General features: G+C 38.7%; 1 pseudogene; it reads left to right on the top strand.

Moving 5' to 3' along the window:
* LOC105501852 overlaps positions 1–22369 on the top strand; it is a 31536-nt pseudogene extending 9167 nt beyond the window's left edge.
* The last annotated feature ends 2596 nt before the right edge of the window (positions 22370–24965 follow it).

A 24965-nucleotide genomic window follows, 5' to 3' on the forward strand; every position in this document is an offset into this window, starting at 1 on the left:
TCAGGCTGGTCTCCACAACTCCTGGCCTCAGATGATCCACCCACCTTGGCCTCCCAAAGGGCTGGGATTAACAAGCGTTAGCCAGTGTGCCTGACCAGTCCTAATCAATTCTTGAAGGTCCCGCTTCTTAATAGTATCATAATGGCTATTGAATTTTAACCTAAAATTTAGAGATGACATTTTCTGTAGCAGTGTCTGTTTATTGGATAATTTAATCTCTTTATATGTAAAATAGTGATAGGTTACTATTAATGTTACCATTAATAAGTTATTATTGTGGTTTTGTTTTCTGACTATCTAAAATTTATTTGTTTGTTTTTTCTTCTTGTCTTATCTTTCCTGTGACTGTGTTCATTTTTGTTGAGACAGGGTCATGCTTTGTTTCCTAGGCTGGAGTGTGTGGCATGGTCATAGCCCTCTGTAGTCTCAATATCCTGGGCTCAAGCAGTCCTCTCATCTCAGCCACCGAAGTAGCTGGGGCTACAGGCATGTTTCACAACATGCAGCTATTTTTTGTAGAGATATGGTCTCCTTATGTTGCTCGGGCTGGTCTCAAACTCCTGAGCTCAAGTGATTCTTCCACTTCTGTCTCCCAAAGTGCTGGGACTACAGGAATGAGCCACTGCACCCAGCCTTAACTTTTTGGTTTTTTTTTTTTTTTAATATGCTTTAATTGCTTTCTCTTTTTCTTTTGTGTATCTACTACAATTTTTTCCTAGTGGTTATCATGGTACTTACATAAAACATTTTATATTTTAACAGCCTAGCTTAAGATGATAACAATTTAACTTCAATGCCATAGAAAAACTACAAGTTTTCTCCTTTCACACATTTTATACTATATATCGCACTTTAGAACTTTTTTTTTTTTTTTTGAGATGGAGTCTTACTCATCACCCAGGCTGGAGTGCAGTGGCGCGATCTCGGCTCACTGCAAGCTCCGCCTCCCGGGTTCACGCCATTCTCCTGTCTCAGCCTCCCGAGTAGCGGGGACTACAGGCGCCTGCCAACGCGCCCGGCTAATTTTTTGTATTTTTAGCAGAGACGGGGTTTCACCGTCTTAGCCAGGATGGTCTCGATCTCCTGACCTTGTGTACCGCCCGCCTCGGCCTCCCAAAGTGCTGGGATTACAGACGTGAGCCACCGCGCCTGGCCAGAACTTTTTATATTGTGCATTTAAAAAATTATTGTGGCTACCTGTATTTTTAGTACTTTTTAATAGATCTTACATTAGAGTTAAAAACCATTACAGTATTAGAGTGTTCTGAACTTCACTACTTACCATTTCCAGTGACATTTATACTTTATGTCTAATGTATAATATAATGTTTTTCATATTGTTAGTTAACATTCCATCATTTCAATGTGAAGAATTTCTTTTAGCATTTCTCGTAACACAGGTTAAGTGGTGATAAATTCCCTCAACTTTTTTCTTTGTCTTAAAATGTCTTGATCTCTTCTATGTCTAAAGGACAGCCTTATTACATATAGTCTTAGTTGTGAAGTTTTTTTCTTTTTAAAGCATTTTAAATATATAATTGAGTCTCCTAGCTTGCAAGGTTTCTGCTGAAAAATTCACTGATAACATTATAAAGGTTCCCTTGTATGTGAAGAATCTCTTATCTCTTACTGTTTTCAGGAATTGAGCTTTATCTGTGAATGCTGAAAATTTAATTATAATGTGTTCTAGGGCAATCCTTATTAGGTTCTTTTTGCTGTAAGTGTATTGAGCTTCATGAAACTGGATGTTCGTATCTTTTTCTAAATTTGGGGGTTTTTTGGTTGTTGTTGGTGGTGGTTTTTTTGAGACAGGGTCTCATTCTGTCAGCCAGGCTGGAGTGCAGTGGCATGATCTTGGTTCACTGTAACCTCTGCCTCCTAGGCTCAAGCAATTCTCCCACCTCAGCCTCCCAAGTAGCTGAAACTTCAAGCATGTGCCACCACACCTGGCTAATTTTTGTAGAGATGGAGTTTTGCTATAATGCCCAGGCTAGTCTCAAACACCTGAACTCAAGCCATCCCTGCACCTTGGCCTCCCAGAGTGCTGGGATTACAGGTGTGAGCCACCATGCCTGGCTTAGATCTGGGAAGTTTTAGACATTATGTCTTTCAATTTATTTTTCTTTTTCTCTCTCCCTTCTTCTGAAAATTCTAAAATGTGTTGATTTGTTCACTTTATGATTGGTCACTTTCAAATAGCCAACTTTGAGTTCACTTAATTTTTTTATTTTATAATTGAGTCTCCTGTTACAGTTTTCTATTGTAGTTTTTCAGTTCTACCATTTTTTTTTTAACTTTAGCTGCAAGATTTCTGTTTGGTTGTTTTTTATGGTTTCTATTTTCCTATTAATTTTTTTAAATGAATGATCTTGCAATGTTATCCAGGTTAGGCTTGAACTCCTGGCCTCAAGCAATCCTCCTGCCTCAGCCTCCCAAAGTTTTATTATTACAGGTGTAAGCCACCATGCTTGGTCTACTTCTCTATTATATTTCTCACTTCGTTTCTGTGTTGTTGTTTTCTAAAATTTTTGAGTTATCTATTGTGTTCTTTTGCATCTTATCAAAGTTTCTTAAGGTGATTATTTTCAATTCTTTGTCAGACAATTCTGAGATCTCCATTTCTTTGTAGATGTTTACTAGAGCCTTATTAGTTCTTTTGGTGATGCTTATGTTTTCCTGATTCTTTTTCATCTGTATAGCCTTATGTTTGTATGCCTAAATGTGAAAGAACAAATCTTCCAGTAATTATAGAATAGTTTTGAAAGATAATTTCTTTTATTGGGTCCCTGGGCTGATGAGATTTCAACTGAGTACATTTGAGTTTGTTGGAGCCAGATGACATGACTACTTGGCCTTGAGTGGGTTTCATGATTGGCTGACCTGTTATCAGCACATCAGTTATAGATTCTGTCTATTACCTAGAAAGACTTAACTTTCTTCAGAATCTTTATTATTAGAGCTGGGGTTGGGATAAGAAATTGCACTTGTTTCTGCATATAGGGGTGCTTGACTCCTACTGGATCTCTGGTCTAACCCAGTCATTAGACAGTTCACTGGATGGGCAGGACTGATCCCTGGTCAAAACTGAGAGCCACTGGAACTGATTCACAGGGCTGCTTCAGGATATACAACTGAGACTAAAAGTCTTCAGTTTTGTCTCTGAGTCCATGATATATTTCCCTCCAGGTTTCTGGGTGGGCAGGACTGTTTCCAGACGCTGGCCAACAGGGATTAAAACTGGGTTAACAGGGTTTGCTTTAAGATTCTCAGTGAGACTGATATCAGCAGGCCTGCCTCAAGGGGCACAGACTTGCATGCTTTTAAACAAGTCCCAGGTTGAGCAAAACTGCTCCTGAACTGTGGCTACATGAAACAGAGCCAGGTTACAGTGCCATTTCAAGACTCACATCCAGAATGATGTTGATTGTCCTACATCCATGGGCACAGGTGGATGTTTTTCCCTGAGGGTCCCTTAATTTACATATGAATTAGCTGTATGCCTCTTACCTATAGAAATATCTGTGTTTTTCACCTGTGTTGCCCCTACTTTGTTTGTGACATATTTTTTCTTGGCTTTATTTTATTTTATTTTTTTGAGATGGAGTCTTGCTCTGTTGCCCAGGCTGGAATGCAGTGGCGTGATCTCGGCTCACTGCAACCTCCATCCAGCGGGTTCAAGTGATTCTCCTGCCTCAGTCTCCCAAGTAGCTGGGATACAGGAGCCTGCCCCCACACTTGGCTAATTTTTTGTATTTTTTAGTAGAGACAGGGTTTCACCATGTTGGCCAGGCTGGTCACAAACTCCTGACCTCAGGTGATCCACCCACCTCAGCCTCCCAGAGTGCTGAGATAACAGGCATGAGCCACCGTGCCCGGCCTTTTTTCTTGGTTTTCAATGATTATTTTATTATGTCCAGGTGATAATCAGGAAAATAATCTTAAGTTCACAATGTACTTATAGTTTGAATCTATATGATTGTGTGAGAAGAACACTTTTGTTATTTGAAGGTAATTTAAAAAAATTTTTGTAACTGTCTCTTAGGTAGTCTTAAGTGTTTAATTATGGTTAAAAACGTACAATTGTCACCTCAAACATTGTTAAGTGTACAGTTTAGAATTGTTAAGTACAATCCTATTGTTTTACAAGAGGTTCTAGATAATTTTTGTCTTACAAAAGTAAAAGTGAGTACCCATTAAACAACAAATTGTCCTTTCTACCTCTTTCCAGTTCCTGAAGAACACCATTCTACTTTTTGTTTCTATGAGTTTGATTAAATATTTTATACAAGTGTAATTATACAGTGTCTCCTTCTTTTTGATTATCTTAGTTTACTTAATATAATGTTCTAAAGATTTATCTTTATTGCAGTACTTGTCAAGATGTCCCTTTTTTAAAAGACTGAATAATATTCCATGGTATATATGTGCCACATTTGTTTAAAATAGTCATCCATAAAGAAACGTTTGCTTCCAGGTATTATTTTTTGTGAATAATACTGCAATGTACCTGAATGTACAAAATATCTATTCCATGTTCTGCTTTGACTATGGGATATTTTAAATATACTCATTTAGTACCATGTATATGCTCTTGATTTTGTTACCTGATCCTTTACGTTATATCCCCCAAATCATTGCCAAGACCAGTTGTTGCAAAGCTTGCCCCTTCTGTATTGTCCTAGGAGTTTTACAGTTATAGGTTTTATGTTAAAGTCTTAGTTCATTTTTTTAAATTGACATATGTAATGTTACATATATTGGGGTATAATTATATATAGGTTGTATAATGATCAAGTCAGAGTATTTAGTGTATTTATTACCTAATACAATTGTTATTTTTGTGGTGAGAACATTCAAAAGCCTCTTTTCTAGCTATTTTATCTTATCTTTGTTTTTTGGGTTTTTTTGAGACAAAGTCTTGCTCTGTCACTTAGGCTGGAGTGCAGTGGTGTAATCTTGGCTCACTGCAACCTCCACCTCTCGGGTTCAAGTGATTCTTGTGCCTCAGCCTCCTGAGTAGCTGGGATTACAGGCATACGCCACCACACCCAGCTAATTATTGTATTTTTAGTAGAGATGGGATTTTGCCATGTTGGCCAGGCTGATCTCGAACTCTTGGCCTCAAGTGATCCACCTGCCTTGGCCTTCCAAAGTTATAGGATTACAGGCATGAGCCAACTTGCCCTACCTTTCTTTTTCTTTTCTTTTCTTTCTTGACAGAATTTTGCTCTGTCACCCAGACTGGAGTGCAGTAGTTGAATCATAGCTTACTGTAACCTCAAACTCCCAGGCTCAAGTGATCCTCCCTCTTTAGCTTCCTAAGTAGCTGGGACTACAAAAACATGCCACCATGTCTAGCTAATAATTTTATTTTCTGTAGAGACGGCGTCTCATTATGTTGTCCAGACTGGTCTTGAACTTCTGACTTCAAGTGATTCTTCTATCTCAGCCTCACAAAGTGTAGGGATTACAGTTGTGTTTCACCACACCTGGTCTCTTCTAGCTATTTTGTAATATGCAATTTTTAAAAATTAATTATTATCCTACTGCGTAGTAGAAAACCAGAACTTATTTCCCCTATCTAATTGTAACTTAATATTGTTAAGTAACTTCTTCCCATCCTCCCCGTTTACTCTCCTGTGACCCCTGTTGTATTCTTTCCTTCTATAAACTCCCCTTTTTTTTCAGGTTCCTCATAAAAGCAAGATTATGAGATCATAAAGTATTTGTCTTTCTGTGTATGGCTTATTTCACTTAACATGAAATACTCAAGGTCCACCTATGTTGTTGCAAATAACAGAATTTTATTCTTTTTTTATGGCTGAATAGTATTTTATTGTGTATGTATACCACTTATTCTATATGCATTCATGTGTCGCTATACATTTCAATTGATTCCATATCTTAGCTATTACAAATGGTGCTGCAATAAACACGGGGATGCAGATGTCTTTTTGACACATGAATTTCTTTCTTTTAGATATATACCCAGTAGTTAAATTACTGGATCATAGGATCGCTCTATTTTTAATTATTTGAGAAAACTCCATACTCTATAATGGCCATAAATATTTATAATCCCACCAACAGTGTATATGTGTTCCCTCTGATTACATCCTCATTAGTACTTATTTTATGTTGTTTTAAAATTTATAGCCATTCTGCCGGGCACGGTAACTCATGCCTGTAATCCCAGCACTTTGGGAGGCTGAGGTGGGCGGATCACCTGAGGTCAAAAGTTCGACCTGACCAACATGGAGAAACCCCGTCTCTACTGAAAATACAAAGTTAGCTGAGCGTGGTGGTGCATCCATGTAATCCCAGCTACTCGGGAGGCTGAGGCAGGAGAATCGCTTGAACCTGGGAGGCAGAAGTTGTGGTGAGCCGAGATCGTGCCATTGCACTCCAGCCTAGGCAAGAAGAGCAAAAACTCTGTCTCAAAAAAAACAAAAAAAAAAGAAAGAAAAAAGAAAAATTACAGCCATTCTAATGAAAGTGAGGTGATATTGTAGTTTGGATTTGCATCTCCTTGATGACTAGTGATATTGAACATCTTTTTATGTACCTGTTAGCCATTTGTATGTCTTTTTTTTTGACAAATGTCTATTAAGATCTTCTTTTTTTTGAGGTGGAGTTTCACTCTTTGTTGCCCAGGCTGGAGTGCAGTGGCACAATCTTGGCTCACTGCAACTTCTGCCTCCCGGGTTCAAGCGATTCTCCTGACTCAGCCTCCCGAGTAGCTGGGATTACAGGTGTGTGCCACTACGCCCAGCTAATTTTTGTATTTTTAGTAGAGATGGGAGTTTCACCATGCTGGCCAGACTGGTCTCAAACTCCTGACCTCAGGTGATCCACCTGCCTCAGCCTCCCAAAGTGCTGGGATTACAGGTGTGAGCCACTGCGCCTGGCCATTTTTAATAGATTGTTTGTTTTCTTTTAAAATTTTAAAGTTTTTAATATATTCTGGATATCAACCCCTCTTCATATATATAGTTTGCAAATATTTTCTCCTATTTTCTAGGTTGTCTGTTCATTCTGATAATTGTTTCCTTTTGTATGCAAAAACATTTTAGTTTGATGTAATCTCATTTGCTTATTTTTGCTTTTGTTGCCTACGCTTTTGAAGTCTTATTTTAAAAATTTGTTTTCATTCTAATATTGTAAAGCATTTTTTCTATGTTTTTATCTAATAGTTTCATAGTTTAAGTCTTTAATTCATTTTGAGTTGAGTTTTGTATATGGAGAGGGAGAGAGGTCTAGTTTTTTCTCCTTCATGTGGATATTAGATTTTCCCTGTACCGTTTATTGAAGAGCTTTTCTGCAAAATGTGTTCTCACCACTTTTGTTAAAAATCAGTTGGTTTTAGGTGCATAAATTTATTTCTGGGCTTATTGGGCACATTGATCTATGTGTATGTTTTTATGTGAGTACAATTCTGTTTTGGTTACTATAGCTGTGTAGCAAATTTTGAAGTCAGATATTGTGATGCCTTCAGCTTTGTTCTTTCTTTTTAAAATATGAGGAGTATTTACTAGACAAGTGGCTGATTACATTTTTCAACAAAACCATCTTTGAAAGTACTGGCTGATTCCTCCTTAAAAGGTACAAATCAGTCTTTTAAAAAACGCTTATTTCAGAGGCCAAGGCGGGTGGATCACAAAGTCAGGAGTTCAAGACCAGCCTGGCCAAGATGCTGAAACCCCGTCTCTACTAAAAATACAAAAATTAGCCAGGTGTGGTTGTGCACCTGTAATCCCAACTACTTGGTAGGCTGAGGTGGGAGAATCGCTTGAACCTGGGAGGCGGAGGTTGCAGTGAGCTGAGATCGCGCCCCTACACTCGCCAGCCTGGGCGACAGAGCAAGACTTCGTCTCAAAAACAAACAAACAAACAAACATTTATTTTAAATTCAGGGATACAAGTGCAAGTTTGTTTTATAGGTAAACTTATGTCATGTGGGGATTTGTTACATAGATTATTTAATAACCCAGGTATTAAGCCTATTACCCATTTGTTATTTTTCCTGATCCTCTTCCTCCTCCCACGTTTCACCCTTTGAAAAGTCCCAGTGTGTGTTGTTCCCCTCTATGTGTCCATGTGTTCTCATTATTTAGCTCCCACTTATGAGTGAGAACATGTGATATTTGTTTTTTTTTCCCTGTGCTAGTTTGCTAAGGATAGTGTCCTCTAGCTCCATCCACATCCCTGCAAAAAACATGATTTCATTCTTTTTCTGGCTGCATAGTATTCCATGGTGAATATGTACCACATTTTTCTTTATTCAGTCTATCATTGATGGGCATTTAGGTTGATTCCATGTCTTTGCTATTGTGAATAGTGGTGCAGTGAGCATGCATGTACATGCGACTTTATGGTAGAATAATTTATGTTCTTTTGAATTTATATCCAATAATGGGATTACTGGGTTGAATGATATTTCTGTCTTTAGGTCTTTAAAAAATTACCACACTATCTTCCACAATGGCTGAACTAATTTATACTCCCACCAGGAGTGTATAAGCATTTCTTTTTCTCCACAACCTTGCCAGCATCTGTTATTTTAAACTTTAAAAAAATAACCACTTTGACTGGCATGAGATGGTATCACGTTGTGGTTTTGATTTGCATTTCTTTAATGATCAGGGATGTTGAGTTTTTTAATTTTTTTATGATTGTTGGCTGGACGTAAGTCTTTTTAACAGTGTCTGTTCATGTCCTTTACCACCTGCTTTTTAATAAAGTTGCTTGTTTTTGTTTTTGTTTTGCTTTTTTGAGATGGAGTTTCGTTCCTGTTGCCCAGGCTGGAGTGCAGTGGTGCCATCTCGGCTCACTGCAGCCTCCGTCTCCTTGGTTAAGCGATTCTCCTGCCTCAGCCTCCCGAGTGGCTGGGATTATAGGTATGTGCCACCACGCCTGGCTAATTTTTTTTCGTATTTTTAGTAGAGACAGAATTTCTCCATGTTGGTCAGGCTGGTCTTGAACTCTCGTCCTCAGGTGTTCCTCCCGCCTCAACCTCCCAAAGTGCTGGGATTACAGGTGTGCGTCACTGCATCCGGCCAGTTATTTGTTTTTTCTTGTAAATTTGTTTAAGTTTCTTATCGATGTTGGTATTAGTCCTTTGACAAATGCATAGTTTGCAAAAATTTTCTCCCATACTGCAGTTTGTCTGTTTACTCTTTTTTTTTTTTTTTTTTTTTTTTTTTTTTTTTTTTTTTTTTTTGAGATGGAGTCTCGCTTTGTATCCCAGGCTGGAGTGCAGTGGCGCAATCTCGGCTCACTGCAAGCTCCGCCTCCTGGGTTCATGCCATTCTCCTGCCTCAGCCTCCCGAGTAGCTGGGACTACAGATACCTGCCACCATGCCTGGCCAATTTTTTTGTATTTTTAGTGGAGATGGGGTTTCACCTTGTTGGCCAGGATGGTCTTGATCTCCTGACCGCATAATCTGCCCGCCTCGGCCTCCCAAAGTGCTGGGATTACAGGTGTGAGCCACCGCGCCTGGCCTCTGTTTACTCTTTTAATAGTTTCTTTTGCTGTGCTCTTTTTGCTCTTTAGTTTGATTAAATCTCATTTGTTAATTTTTGCTTTTGTTGCAATGGCTTTGGCATCTTTGTCATGAAGTCTTTGCCTGTGCCTATGTCTTGAATGGTATTGCTTAGGTTGTCTTTCAGGGTTTTTATAGTTTTGGGTTTTACATTTAAGTCTTTAATTTCATCTTGAGTTAATTTTTGTATATGATGTAAGGAAGGAATTCAGTTTCAGTTTTCTGACTATGGCTAGCCAGTTCTCTCAACATTATTTACTGAATAATAGAAATTATTGTTCTTTCCCATTTCTTGTTTTTGTCAGCTTTGTCAAAGGTCAAATGGTTGTAGATGTGCAGCTTGATTTCTGGCCCTCTATTCTGTTTCATTGAGACAAAGAAGGGCATTACATAATGGTAAAGGGTTCAGTTCAACAAGAAGATGTAACTGTTCTAAATATAAATGCACCCAATCCAGGAGCACCAAGATTCATAAAGCAAGTTCTTAGAGACCTACAAAGAGACCTAGACTCACATATGATAATGGTAGTAGAGTTTAACACGCCACTGACAATATTAGACAGATCATCGAGACAGAAAATTGACAAAGATATTCAGGACCTGAACTTAGCTCTGGATCAAGTGGACCTGATAGATATCTACAGAACTCTCCACCGAAAACAACAGAATATACATTCTTCTCATCACCACCCAGCACTTACTCAAAAATTGGTCTTGTATTGTCAGTAAAATAATCCTCAGCAAATGCAAAAGAACTGAAATCGTAATAGTCTCTCAGACCACAGCATAATCAAATTAGAATTCAAGATTAAGAAATCTGCTCAAGCCGGGCGCGGTGGCTCAAGCCTGTAATCCCAGCACTTTGGGAGGCCGAGATGGGTGGATCACGAGGTCAGGAGATCGAGACCATCCTGGCTAACACGGTGAAACCCCATCTCTACTAAAAAAAAGTACAAAAAACTAGCCGGGCGAGGTGGCGGGCGCCTGTAGTCCCAGCTATCTGGAGGCTGAGGCAGGAGAATGGCGTAAACCTGGGAGGCGGAGCTTGCAGTGAGCTGAGATCCGGCCACTGCACTCCAGCCCGGGCGAGAGAGCCAGACTCCGTCTCAAAAAAAAAAAAAAAAAAGAAATCTGCTCAAAACCACACAAGTACATGAAAATTGAATAATCTGTTCCTGAATGGCTTTTGGGTAAATAATGAAATTAAGGCATATATCAAGAAGTTCTTTGAAACTGAGAACAAAGACACAATGTACCAGCATCTCTGGGATGCAGTTAAGAAGTGTTCAGTGGAAAATTTATAGCATTAGATGGCCTCATCAACAAACTAGAAAGATCTCAAATCAACAACCCTAACATTTCCACCAAAAGAACTGCAGAACCAAGACCAAATAAAACCTAAAGCTAGCGGAAGACAAGAAATCACCAAGATCAGAGCCAAACTGAAGGAGATAGAGACATGAAAAACCCTTCAAAAATTCAACAAAACTAGAAGCTAGTTTTTTTGAAAAATTAATAAAGTAGATAGACCACTGACTAGACTAAAAAAGAAGAAAAAAGAATCAAATAAACACAATCAGAAATGATAAGAAGGAAATTACCATTGAGCCCACAGAAATACAATCATCAGAGAATTTATGCGTACATAAACTAGAAAATCTAGAAGAAATGGATCCTTTTTTTTTTTTTACATACACGCTCCTAGGACTGAACCAGAAAGAAATTCAGTCCCTAAATTGACCAGTAATGTGTTCTGAAATTGAAGCAGTAATAAATAGCCTGCCTGCCAACCAACCAAACAAACAAACAAACCCAGGACCAGATAGATTATTCACAGTGGAATTTTACCACAGGTACAAAGAAAAGTTGGTACCATTTCTACTGAAACCATTCAAAAAAAATTAAAAAGAGGGACTCCTCCCTAACTCATTCTATGAGGCCAGTATCATCCTAGTACCAAAACCTGGAAGACATACAACAAAAAATGAAAGTTTCAGGTCGATATTCTTGATGAACATTGATGTAAAAATTCTCAATAAAATACTGGTAAACCAAATCCAGCAACACATCAAAACGCTTATCCACCAGAAAGAAATTGAATCCCTGAATTGGCCAATAATGTGTTCTGAAATTGAAGCAGTAATAAGTAGCCTGCCAATCAAAAACAACAACAAAACAAAACAAAACAAAAACCTGGGACTAGATAGATTCACAGTGGAATTCTACCAGAGGTACGAAGAGGAGGAGCTGGAACCATTTCTACTGAAACCATTCAAAAAAATCGAAAAGGAGGGACTTCTCCCTAACTTACTTTATGAGGCCAGCATCATCCTAATACCAAAACCTGGCAATATACAACAACAAAAAAAGAAAGTGTCAGGTCAATATTCTTGATGAACATTGATGCAAACATTCTCAATAAAATACTGGCAAACCGAATCTGGCAACACATCAAAATGCTTATCCACATGATCAAGTTGGCTTCATCCCCAGAATGCAAGCTTGGTTCAACATATGCAAATCAGTAAATGTGATTCCTCACATAAACAGAACTGAAGACAAAAAACACATGCATATTTTAATAGATGCAGAAAAGGCCTTCAATAAAATTCAACATCCCTTTAAGTTTAAAACTCTCAATAAACTAGGTATTGAAGGAACATACCCCAGAATAATAAGAACCATATATGACAAACCCACTGCCAATATCATACTGAATAGGCAAAAACTGGAAGCATTCTCCTTGAAAACCACCACAAGAAAAGGACGCCCTCTCTCACCACTCCTATTTAACATAGTATTGGAAATTCTGGCCAGGGCAATCAGGCAAAAGAAAGAGATAAAGCGTATTTAAATATAAAGAGAAAAAAAGTCAAATTATCTTTGTTTGCAGTTGACCTAATCCTATGTCTAGAAAATCCCATAGTCTCAGCCCAAAAGCTTTTTAAGCTGATAAGCAACTTTAGCAAAGTTTCAGAATATAAAATTAATGTGGAAAAATCACTAGCATTTCTGTATACCAACAAGAGGCAAGCACAGAGCCAAATAATGAACAAACTCACATTCATAATTGACACAAAAAGAATACAACACCTAGGAATACAGCTAACTAGGGAGTTGAAAGAGCTCTACAAGGAGAACTTTAAGGGCATGGTGGCTCACACCTGTAATCCCAGCACTTTGAGAGGCTGAGGTGGGCAGATCACTTGAGGTCAGGAGTTCGAGACCAGCCTGGCCAACATGATGAAACCCTGTCTCTACTAAAAATATAAAAAGATTAGCTGAGTGTGGTGGTGGGTACCTGTAATCCCAGCTGCTCGAGATGCCGAGGCAGGAAAATTGCTCAAACCCAGGAGATGGAGGTTGCAGTGAGCCGATATGGTGCTACTGCGTTCCAGCCTGGACGATGGGTGACAGAGTGAGACTCCGTCTCAAAAACCACTTAAAGAAATCAGAAAAGATACAAACAAATGGAGAAACATTCCATGCTCATGGATAGGAGAATCAATATTATGAAAATGGCCATATACCCAAAATAATTTATAGTTTCATTATTTTCTTATTAAACTGCTGTTGACAGTCTTACAAAGTTAGAAAAAACAATTATAAAATGTATAATGAACCCAAAAAAGAGCCCATATAGTCAAGGCAATCCTAAGTAAAAATAACAAAGCTGAAGGCTTCACACTATTCAACTTTAAACAATACTGCAAGGCTACAGTAACCAAAACAGCATGGTGCTGATACAAGAACAGATACAGACCAGTGGAAGAGAATAGAAAACTCAGAAATGAGGTCACACACCTACAACCATCTGATCTTTGACAAACCTAACAAGAAGAAGCAATGGGAAAGGGATTCCATATTTAATAAACAGTACTGGGAGAACTGGCTAGCCATATGCAGAAAATTTAAACTGGACACCTTCCTCTCCACCTTATACCAAAATTAACTCGAGGTGGATTATAGACTTAAATGTAAAATAAAAAACTAAAAACCTGACCGGGCATGGTGGCTCACGCCTGTAATCCCAGCACTTGGGGAGGCCGAGGTGGGTGGATCACATGAGGTCAAGAGATTGAGACCAGCCTGGCCAACATGGTGAAATCCTGTCTCTACTAAAAATACAAAAAATTAGCTGGGTGTGGTGGTGGGCACCTGTAATCCCAGCAACTTGGGAGGCTGAGGCAGGAGAATTGTTTAAACCCGGGAAGCGGAAGTGCAGTGAGCTGAGATCGCACCATTGTACTCCAATCTGGGCAACAAGAGCAAAACTCTGTCTCAAACAAACAAACAAAAAAACCTAAAACTAAAAATCCTATAAGAGACCAAGCATGGTGGCTCACGCCTGTAATCCCAGAACTGTGGGAAGCCAAATGAGTGGATCACCTGAGTTCAGGCGTTTGCGACCCACCTGGCCCACATGGCAAAACCCTGTCTCTACCAAAAGTACAAAAAAAATTAGCCAGGCATGGTGGCACAAATCTGTAATCCCAGCTACTTGGGAGGCTGAGGTATGAGAATCACTTGAGCTGGGAAGGCAGAGATTGCAGTGAGCCAAGATCACGCCACTGCACTCCAGCTTGGGTGACAGAGTGAGACTCCATCTCAAAAAAACAAAAAACCCTAGAAGAAAATGTAGGCAACAACATTCAGGACATAGGCACAGGCAAAGATTTCATGGCAAAAACACCAAAAGCAATTGCAACAAAAGTAAAAATTGACATATGGGATCTAATTAAACTAAAGAGTTCCTGCACAGCAAAAGTAACTATCATCAAAATGAATAGACAACGTACAGTATGGGAGAAAATTTTTGCAATTCATCTGACAAAGGTCTAATATCTAGAATCTACAAGGAACTTAAACAAATTTACAAGAATAAACCAACCTCATTAAAAAGTGTGCAAAGGACATGAACAGACACTTCTCAAAAGAAGACATACATACAGCCAACAAACATTAAAAAAAGCTCAGGCTGAGTGCGGTGGCTCATGCCTGTAATCCCAGCACTTTGGGAAGCTGAGACGGGTGGATCACCTGAGGTCAGGAGTTTGAGACCAGCCTAGACAACATGGTGAAACCCTGTCTCTACTAAAAAACAATACAAAAATTAGCTGGGCATGGTGGCAGGTGCTTGTAATCCCAGCTACTTGGGAGGCTGGGGCAGGAGAATTGCTTGAACTTGGGAGGCGGAGGTTGCAGTGAGCCAATATTGTGCCACTGCAGTCCAGCCTGGGAGATAGAGCGAGATTCTTTCAAAAAGAGAGAAAAGAAAAAAAAAAAAAGAAAAAAGCTCAACATCACTGATCATTAGAGAAATGCAAATCAAAACCATAATGAGATACAATTTCATGTCAGTCAGAATGACTTTTATTAAAAAGTTAAAAACAACAGATCCTGATGAGGTTGTGGAGAAAAGGGAATGCTTTTATACTGTTGGAGGGAGTATGAACCTGTTCAGCCATTGTGGAAGACAGGATGCAATTCCTCAAAGACCTAGAGGCAGAAATACCATTTGACCCAGCAATCCCATTACTGGGTATATACCCAGAGGAAAATAAATCATTCTGTTATAAAGATACATGCATGTATATGTTCATTGCAGCACTATTTACAATAGCAAAGTCATGGAATCAACCTATATGTCCATCAATGATAAACTGGATAAAAAAATATGATACATATATACCATGAAATACTGTGCAGTCCTTTGCCCATATAGTCAAGGCAATCCTAAGTAAAAATAACAAAACTGAAGGCTTCACACTAGAAAAAGAACAAGATCATGTCCTTTGCAGGGACATGGACAGAGTTGGAGGCAATTATCCTCACCAAACTAATGCAGAAACAGAAAACCAAATACCGAATGTTCTCACTTATAAGTGGAAGCTGAATGATGAGAACACATGAACATATGGTGGAAAACAACACTGGGCACCTGTTGCCAGGGGAGAGCATCAGGAAGAATAGCTAGTAGATGCTGGGCTTAATACCTGTGTGATCGCATGATCTGTGCAGTAAACCACCATGGCACATGTTTACCTATGTAACAAGCCTGCACATCCTGCACATGTACTCCTGAAGATAAAAGTTGAAGAAAAGTTGAAGAAAGTTGAAGTACAGGCAGATAAGAGGCAATAAACAAGAGGAGAGGGAAAGAGAAGATGGAAGGGAAAGAAGAGGTAGCCTGGAATAATGAAAGGATCCCCAGGTGGTGTCAGAACATGAGGGCCAGAGGCCTGGCTCTGCCTCTGTCTAGCTGTGTGGCCTTGAGCAAGTCCCTTGGCCTCTCCAGGCCTCTTTTGTAAAAAGGGATAAGTGAAATAGCTGCTTGTGACATTGTCATGAGATTTGTATAAAGTATTAACCAAAGAGTTTTCTGTAAGCAACTGGAAAAGAGCTGTGTCATTCTGAGGACTGGTGACCTGCAGTCTCAGGGGATGTCCCAGGGCACCTGCCAGTTGCAGGCATTAGATTTGTATAGTCCTGATGCCCAGAACAAGCCTTCACTCTTATTTCTTGCTATGAAAATGTGTTGGCCATCTTTGTTATATAATGCACAGTAGGTTTCAATTTCCTAAGCTCTTTTTCATCCCTGTTATCCTGTCTGCCCTTGACAAAAAACTAAAGGTCAAGTAGGGCAACCCCAGAATCAAGTCAGGGCCTCAGCTCCTCACACAGAAGCCAGCTCTAACTGGAAAGTGCCACCCTGCCAGATCTTTGCCTACTTCCTCAGTTCATGTCACCCTCAGCCTCACTCTCTGCTTTTAGAACATGTCATGCTTCATCCCACCTTGAGGCCTTTGCCCATGCTGAAAACCCAGCACCTGATAACAGTATCTTTCATGTAATAGGTTCTTAATAAATATCATTTAAATGTTAAAAATAATAATTTATTTTTTAGCTCCACACTTTGCTTCTGTTTTTATGGTTTTAATCTCATTTTCTTCATGCATTGTTTTTCCTCTTTAGTTTTCTGTTTTCTCATTTAGCTGATTAAGCATCTTTAAGATAGATATTTTAGCCAGGCACAGTGGTGTGTGCCTGTAATTGCAGTTACTTTGAAAGCTAAGGCAGGAGAATTACTTAAGGCCATATGTTTGAGACCACCCTGGGCAATATTGTGAGACCTTGTGTTTAAACATATATATATATATAAAAAATTATTATTATTTTTGAGATGGAGTTTCACCCTTGTTGCCCAGGCTGGAGTGCAATAGCGTGATCTTGGCTCACTGCAACCTCCGCCTCCTGGGTTCAAGCAATTCTCATGCCTCAGCCTCCCAAGGAGCTGGGACTACAGGCATGCACCACCACACCTGGCTAATTTTGTATTTTTACTAGAGACAGGGTTTCTCCATGTTGGTCAGGCTGGTCTTGAACTCCCAACCTCAGGTGATCCGCCCACCTCGGCCTTCCAAAGTGCTGGGATTACAGACATGAGCCACCATACCCAGCTAAAAATATTTTTAAAAATTAGTCGTGTGTGGTTACATGTTCCGGTAGTCCCAGAAACTCAGGAGGCTGAAGTGACAGGATTGCTTAACCCCGGGAATTTGATGTTGCTGTGGCTATAATTATGGCATTGCACTCTCGCCTCAGTGAGAGAGTAAGACCCTTTTTCTTGCCTTCTTATACTTTAATTTTTGTTTTAGATTTGGGGCTACCTGTGCAGGTCGGTTACATGGGTATATTGCATGATACTGAGGTTTGAAGAATAAATCATCCCATCACCCAGATAATGAGCATAGTACCCAATAGGTAGTTTTTTAGCCCTTGGCGCCCTCCCTTTTTCCACCCTCTATTGTTTTCATTTTTATGTCTATGTACACCAATGTTTAGCTCTCACTTCTAAGTGAGAACATGCATCTTTTGGTTTTTTGTTTGTGAATTAATTTGCTTAGAACAACGGCTTCTAGCTGCTTTCATGTTGCTGCAAAGGACAAGGTTTTGTTCTTCTTTATGGCTAAGTCATATTTTGTGGTGTAAAATACTGATGGTAAATCCAATTTACCATTAATAGACACCTAAGTTGATTCCATGTCTTTGCTATTGTGACTAGTGTAGTGATGAACATACAAGCGCATGTGCTATTTTCATAGAATAATTTATTTTCTTTTGGGTGTATACCCAGTAGTGGGATTGCTGGGCTGAATCTTAGTTCAACTCTCAGTTCTTTGGGAAATCGCCAAACTGCTCTTCATGGTGGTGGAATTAGTTTACGTTCCCACCAACCATGTATAAGTGTTTCTGTTCCCCTGAAATCTCATCAACATCTGTTTTTTTCAGTTTGTTTTGTTTTTTAATTTTTTTTTTTTTTTTTTGAGACAGAGTTTCGCTCTTGTTGCCTGGGCTGGAGTGCAATGGCGCCATCTCGGCTCACTGCAACCTCCACCTCCTGGGTTCAAGTGATTCTCCTGCTTCATTCAGCCTCCCGAGTACCTGGGATTGCAGGCATGTGCCACCATGCCCGGCTAATTTTTTATTTTTTTTAGTAGAGATGGGGTTTCTCCATGTTGGTCAGGCTGGTCTCGAACTCCTGATCTCAGGTGATCTGCCCATCTCAGCATCCCAAAGTGCTGGGATTACAGGCATGAGCCACCGTGCCTGGCCTGTTTTTTAATTTTTTAACAAAAGCCATTCTGACTGGTGTAAGATGATGTTTAAGTTTCTTACAGATTCTGAATACGCTTAACACTGCTTTTGCTACATCCCAAAGATTGTGGTATGTAGTGTCTATGTTTTCATTTATTTCAAAATGTTTTTTTATTTCTGCCTTAATTACGTTCTTTATCCAAAAGTCATTCATGAGCAAGTTGTTTAATTTCAGTGGCATTCTGTGGTTTTGAAAGATCTTCTTTATATTAATTTTTATTGTTTTATGTGGCCTGGGAGTATGGTTGGCATGATTTTTATTTCTTTTGAATGTATTGAGATTTGCTTTATGGCTGGAATGTGGTTAATATTAGAGTATATTCTGTGGGCAGATGAGAAAAATGTATATTCTTTAGTTGATGTGTGGAGTATACTGTAGATGTCTGTTAGTTCCAGTTGGTCAAGTGTCAAACTCCAGAATTTCTTCATTTAGTTTTCTGCCTAATCTGTTAAACACTGTCAGTGAGATGTTGTATTCCCCAACTATTGTTGTGTAGCTATTTAAGTATTTTTGTAGGTCTAGAATTACTTCTCTTATGAATCCGTGTGCTCCAATGTTAGGTGCATCTATATTTAGGCTAGTTAAGTTATCTTGTTGAATTGAATCCTTTATGCAATGCCTTTCTTTGTCCTATATTGTTAAAGTTCTTATTTCTTTAAAAAAAATGCCAGGTGTGGTTGCTCATGCCAGCACTTCGGGAGGCTGAGGCAGTAAGATCACTTGAGACCAGGAGTTTGAGACCAGCCTGGGCAACACAGCAACATTCTGTCTGTATAAAAATTAAAAACAACTATCCAGGTGTTGTAGTCATATGTACTCAGCAGACTTAGGTGGCATGACTGCTTGAGCTGAGAAATTTGAGGTTATATTTAGCTATGATTGCACCATTACCCTCTAGCCTGGGAGACAGAGCAAGACCCTGTCGGTGTGGAAAAAGAAAAAGAAAAATATTTTAAATTTTAAAAAATTAATTCATAAATTGTCACTTTTTAGTGAAAAAAATTTCACTTTTGTTTTGAATATATGTTTTGTTCCTTTGACTGGGCTGTGTTTCCTGGTTACTTTTATGTACTGTGATTTTGTTGAGGTTTTGGCCAAGTAAGAAACAACTACCTATTCATCTCTTATGGAATGGCTTTCTACAGGGGAAAATTGACAACATTCAGCTGCACTAGTCATTCTGGGAGCTTTTCTAACCTATTAGCAAAAATGTGTCTTCTCTGGACTACTGTGTGTATTTTCTTGTTAAAAAGATTTACCTTGGTGGCTCACTCCTGTAATCCCAGCACTTTGAGAGTCTGAGGCAAGTGGATCACGAGGTCAGGAGATCGAGACCATCCTGGCCATGGTAAAACCCTGTCTCTACTAAAATACAAAAAATTAGCCGGGTGTGGTGGTATGCCTGTAGTCCCAGCTACTCAGGAGGCAGAGGCAGGGGAATCCCTTGAACCCGGGAGATGGAGGTTGAGTGAGCCAAGATCGTGCCATTGCACTCCAGCCTGGGTGACAGAGCAAGACTCCGTCTCAAAACAAAAAAAAAGGTTTACCTCTTTTTCTGCTCAAGAGCTTTTAATCTCTTCCCTTGGTCACTGTTACAGGCACTGCAGTCTCTCTGTTGTTGCAGCAAGCATTTATCTTCATTTCCCTTGACTAAATCTCTCATTTTAACTGTATCTTTATTCTCTTCAGCAGGAGTTGTTAAAGGAAGCAATAACCAGTCTTTGATAGCCCAAGAATAACTCAGTAACTCAGAAATTTGGATACACGTTCCACTTTTTTAGTCTTTCCTCAGGGAGAAACAGAAGTGGGAAGATTTGTCCAACTGCACAGTGGTATAGTGCACAAATGTAACAAATCTTCTAAATGTGGTTATTCTTGGCTTTCTGCTCACATGAGGTGTTGCAAACTCAACTGGTTTTGTTCACCCTGTTGTCATTAAAGTTAATATATTGGCCGGGCACGGTGGCTCAAAGCGTCTGTAATCCCAGTACTTGGGAGGCCAAGGCAGGCAGATCATTTAAGGTCAGGAGTTCGAGATCAGCCTGGCAAACATGATGAAATCCCATCTCTACTAAAAAATACAAAACTTAACTGGGTGTGGCGGCGGGAGCCTGTAGTCCTAGCTACTCGGGAGAGTGAGTCAGGAGAATTGTTTGAACCTGCGAGCGGAGGTTGCAGTGAGCCGAGATTGTGCCACTGTACTCCAGTGGGGGCAACAGAGCGAGACTCCGTCTCAAAAATAAAATAAAATAAAATAAAATAGAATAAAATAGAATAGTTGATATGTTGAGAAAAAAGGGATCTCAGGTTTTTGATTCAACTATTATGGTGCTGTTCTCAGGTGGCCTAGTTTTGTGCATTCGATTTATGTAATATATTTACTTCAATCTAGTAATTGGAAAATTTTAAAAATATTTTTCAGATATGTTTTCTCATTATGCCTTAGATATGTTGAGAAAGCAGTGCGTAGAAACTTTTTTCTTTTCTCTTTTTCTTTCTTTCTCTTTCTCTCTTTCTTTCTTTCTTTCGTTTTCTTTTCTTTTCTTTCTCTCTCTGTCTCTGTCTCTCTCTCTCTCTTTCTCTCTCTCTCTCTCTTTCTCCCGTTCTCTTTTGATGGAGTTTTGCTCTGTCGCCCAGGCTGGAGTGCAATGGTGCGATCTCGGCTCACTGCAACCTCCGCCTCCTGGGTTCAAGCAATTCTCCTGCCTTAGCCTCCTGAGTAGCTGGGATTACAGGCTACCGCCACCATTCCTGGCTAATTTTTTGTATTTTTAGTGCAGACGGGATTTCACCATGTTGGCCAGGCTAGTCTTGAACGCCTGACCTCAAGTTATCCACCTGCCTCAGCCTGCCAAAGTGCTGGGATTACAGCCGTGAGCCACCACATACGGCCCTAGAAGCTTTTTTTCAAAAAGTAATATTGGGAAGATATGGGAACTGTGACCTTGAGAATTTACCCTTAAGGAGAGTGGGAAAGTAAAGGGTAAGTGTGAAGAACACAATAGATGTTACGATGGCTATACCAAATATAGGACAACTACCTATAGCAAACATATCACTTCTAAAAGAGGTCAAGAACATAAAGTATTCCAAAGACAGCACAATTTATGTCAATTGCTTTTTCTGTACTGTTTTTTGTTTTTTTGTTTTTTTTTTTAGATGGAGTCTCGCTGTGTCATCCAGACTGGAGTGCAGTGGTGCCATTTGGGCTCACTGCAAGCTCTGCTTCCCAGGTTCACGCCATTCTCATGCCTCAACCTCCCAAGTAGCTGGGATTACAGGCATGTGCCAACACGCTCAGCTAATTTTTGTATTTTTAGTAGAGACAGGGTTTCACCATGTTGGGCATTCTGGTCTCAAACTCCTGACCTCGTGATCCGCCCACCTCAGCCTCCCAAAGTGCTGGAATTACAGGTGTGAGTCACCGTGCCCGGCCCTGTACCTTGTGTTTCTACAAATATTGATACCAATTTTGAAACATATTTTTCTTTGAAATAAAACTTAGAAAATCTGAATAGTAATCTAGACTACATTCAAAATAATCATATGAACCAATTAAAATATAAGACTGGATTAAATGTTCAAAAATATTTCTAAAAAGCAGATATTTCAAAATGAGAATATTTCTAAATATGATCAGTTTAATGGGTCCTTGTTAAAAGATTTTCACCAAGAAATAATACCTTCTTCTGCCATAATCTACAAATTTCGTCAATATGAGAAGATATTTACCCCTTAATTATTACTTAGTCAATATCATGGAATAGATAATTGTGGAAAACATCACACATATAATACAGCTTTGACAACCAGTAGGGAAGGTTCTACACTACATATTTACCAAGATATTTTTATTGAAGAAAAAAATTATCAGTGCAGTAAGTCTGATAAAACCTTGAGCCAAAGCTTAGTCCCTAGAAAACATTAGAAAACTCATGTTCTAGAGAACCACTACAATGTAAAAAGTGTGAGAAAGTCTTTTATTCTTCATCTTTATTATACATCAGAGTACCAGTGTTCAAGAGAAGTCATACAAATGTAACAAATGTGTAGAAGTTTTTAGCCAGTTGTCAAAACATACTCAGCATTAGAGAATCTATATTGGATAAAACTCAGATACAATAAATGTGAGACAGTTCTTAGTCAATAATCAAATCTAAAAAAATGAGATAATCCATAATGATGAGAAAACTTACCAATTTAAAGAATGTGGCAAAGCCTTTAACCACAGTTTACACTTTACTCAACACTAGAGAAATTCATACTGAAGAGAAACCCTGGAATTGTTAAAATGCGACAAACTATTCAATTGGTATTCAACCCTTACTTAACATAAGAGAATTCATATTAGAACTCTATAAAAGTAATTAATGTGAAAAGAGTTTATCCAAAATATGGAACTTAGAAATCACCATAGAGTTCACACAGAAAGAAACTTCGCAGATGTAATAAATGTGAGGAAATATTTGATAAAACTCAAGTATAAATGTGTCAGAAGATTTACACAAGAAAGGACTAAAGCACGAACATTTTCAGACTTTACATCAAATCAGAGTATTTATTATAGAGAATAATATAAAGTCAAGGCAAATAGATAATTTATTTGCTTATTTCTTTCACTCAAGGAAGAACATTGATGTTCTGTCATATTCAGTGGATATATTATTGATACTGGCAGTACCTGAAATATTTGAAAAGCAAGTATTATTGATATAATTCAATTCTCAAATCAGTTTATGCTATAAATTAATTCCTAGTGTTTATATAAAAATATGAGGTCTGTTTTTTCTGCCTCAGGGCTATGAAAGGTCTATATTAGGTAAAAATTATTAATGTCATTTGTTTTAATGAAAGTAAATGGCAAATGTAAAATATATAGAGAGAATATAAAGAAAAATACTTGAATATAAAACAATAATGCATGTAAAAATATACATGTCCAGGACATTATTCTATATTAAAGTACAAAGAATATTCTGAATTTTTCAAATTATTTCACCAATTGCTCTTTTTAAAATACTGACATATCTTTGTAATGGAAGAAAGTAGCAGCATTGGGTACTTTTCGTGATGGAAGACATAGAAGACAAATATTATCTGATAATATTTCAGATATCAGAAAAGTGAAAATAATTTCTATCAGAATAATTGTAAGTTTATTCAAAATTAATATTTATTAGATAGCCTTATGCTTTAAAAATGGAGAAAGCATGACTTCCTAATCACGGTATTGGAAAAAAAAATGCCCCTTCAGTACTGGTAATTGGATTTTGACCAGAGAGCATATAGGGGATTGTAAATGCTTCATTTAGACTATGTGTGAACTTAATTTGGGGTTTCATTATTATTTTTTTGTTTCAATAGGTTTTTGGGGGACAGGTAGTGTTTGGTTACGTGAATGAGTTGTGATTCATGTGGTGATTTTGGTGTACCTGTCACTGAGCAATGTACACTCTACCCAATGTGTAGTCTTTTATCCCTGACCGCCCCCAACCCTTTGCCCTAATTCCCCAAAGCCCAATTGTATTATTCTTATGCCTTTGCATTCTCATAGCTTAGCTCCCACTTATGAGTGAGAACATTAATGTTTGGTTTTCCATTCCTGAGTTACTTCACTTAGAGTAGTGATCTCCAATTATATCCAAATTGCTGTGAATGCCATTAATTTAATTCTTTTTATGGCTGAGTAGTATTCCATAGTGTGTGTGTGTGTGTGTGTGTGTGTGTGTGTGTGTGTATACACATACCATATTTTCTTCCTTTTTTTCCTTTGAGACATATTCTAGCTCTGTCATCAAGGCTGGAGGGCAGTGGTGTGATCTTGGCTCACTGGAACCTCTACCTCCTGTGTTCATTCAGTTCTCATGCCTCAGCCTCTTGAGTGGCTGACACTACAGTCGTGAGCCACCATTCCCAGCTAATTCTTGAATTTTTTTGTAGACACGGGGTTTTGCCACGTTGGCCAGGCTGGTCTCAAACTCCTGGCTTCCAGTGATCCGCCCATCTTGGCCTCCCGAATTGCAGGAATTACAGGTGTGAGCCACCACACCTGGCCACATTTTCTTTATCCACTTGTTGATTGATGGGCATTTGGGCTGATTCCATAGTTTTCCAATTGCAAATTGTGCTGCTATAAACATGCGTGTTCACATCCCTTTTAATATAATGACTTCTTTTCCTCTGGGTATTTACCTAGTAGTGAATTGCTGAATTAAATAGATCTATATATCTCCACACTGTTTTCCATAGTGGTTGCACTAATTTACATTCCCACCAGCAGTGTATAAGTGTTCCCTTTGCACCATACCCATGCCAACATCTATTATTTTTTTATTATAGCCATTCTTACAGAAGTAAGGTAGTATCCCATTGTAGTTTTGAATTGTATTTCCCTGATCATTAGTGTTGTTGAGCCTATTTTTCATATATCTGTTGGCCATTTGTGTATCTTCTTGTGAGAACTGTCTATTCATTTCCTTAAACCACTTTTTAATGGGATTGTTTTTTTCTTGCTGACTTGTTTGAGTTCCTTGTGGATTCTGGATGTTAGTCCGATGTTGAATACATAATTTGTGAAGATCTTCTCCCACTCTGTGGGTTGTTTGTTTACTCTACTGATTATTTCTATTGCTTTGCAGAAGCTTTTTAGTTTTATTAAGTCCCATCTATTTATCTTTGTTTGTGTTGCATTTGCTTTTGGGTTCTTGGTCATGAAGTCTTTACCTAAGCCAATGTCTAGAAGAGTTTTTCCAATGTTATCTTCT

Source organism: Colobus angolensis, unplaced genomic scaffold, assembly GCF_000951035.1.
Source record: "Colobus angolensis palliatus isolate OR3802 unplaced genomic scaffold, Cang.pa_1.0 Scaffold754, whole genome shotgun sequence".
Taxonomy (NCBI): Eukaryota; Metazoa; Chordata; class Mammalia; order Primates; family Cercopithecidae; genus Colobus; species Colobus angolensis.